We start from the raw sequence: 1,166 nt of genomic DNA, 5'->3' as shown, positions 1-1,166 counted from the left end.
AGAGAAGTGGAAACAGGTGAGACCCCTGCTCCATCACCAGCAGTAAGGATTTAGGTGCAGTCTTCCATTTTTTAATACTCTCAGAGAGAATAAACATGATATCTTTTAGTAACAAGAAGTGTTTCACACTTCTATCAATCATTGTGAAGGGAGGGCTGGCCAGATGGAGGGTGGGGATGAGCAGCTAGGAAAAGCACAGGCAGAAGAAACTGCCTTGAGATGAGAAGCAACTTGCAAGTGTCCTGCAGTTCAGGCCTACGGTTTGTTTCTTCAGTCTTTCTCATTAACCCTTCCCTCACTTTCCTTCTACACTTTAAAAAAAATCTTTATTGTTGAAAGGATTACAGATGTCCCCCCCCCCCCTTCTACTCTTATTAAAGTCCAATTCTTGTATTCATGCGAAGGACTATTTTTTATCCCCAGGTGCTTTGCTAGTCTTGGGGTTGCAGAGAGGAACTCAGAGTCTAGAGAAGGCTACTACAACTTAACTGGAACAGAGCCAACGGTAGTCTTCAAATATGTCAAAATAAAATGAGCAGTGAAGGCAAGGACTTAAAAGTCAAAAGCGAGTCAAACACTACAGATGCCTATTTGCCTGAGATAAAGCCCTGCCAGGTGAACTCTTCAGGGCAAACAAGGTTGCTTTTTAAAGGCTAAGGTTTTTATGAGATTAGAGTTGAGGGAGGTCAACCAGTAACTTCTGTAATGAAAAGTTTTGTTGGTAGTGTGTGTCTAATAGTAAGCCATTGATTGAGTTCTTGGTTTCATTTATCAAATATTTCAATTCTAGAATTTCCGTTTCGTATTGTTTTTAAATTCGCAGGACTCTTCCAATGTTCTCAATCTAATTTTTTTTATGTCTTTAAACATATTAAGCACAGACATTATAAAATCCTTATGTCTGCTGCCTGGCCAGCATGGCTCAGTGGTTAAGCATTGACCTATGAACTAGGTCACAGTTCAGTTCCCAGTCAGGGCACATGCCCAGGTTGCGGGCTCAATCCCCAGTGTGGGGCATGCAGGAGGCAGCTGATCAATGATTCTCTCTCATCATTTATGTTTCTATCTCACCCTCTCCCTTCCTCTCTGAAATCAATAAAAACGTATTTTTAAAAAATAAATAAAATCCATGTCTGCTATTCCCATTATCTGGACCCTGCCCAATG

This window comes from Eptesicus fuscus, chromosome 14 (genome assembly GCF_027574615.1).
Source record: "Eptesicus fuscus isolate TK198812 chromosome 14, DD_ASM_mEF_20220401, whole genome shotgun sequence".
Classification (NCBI taxonomy): domain Eukaryota; kingdom Metazoa; phylum Chordata; class Mammalia; order Chiroptera; family Vespertilionidae; genus Eptesicus; species Eptesicus fuscus.
Note: the sequence above shows the minus strand (reverse complement) of the source record.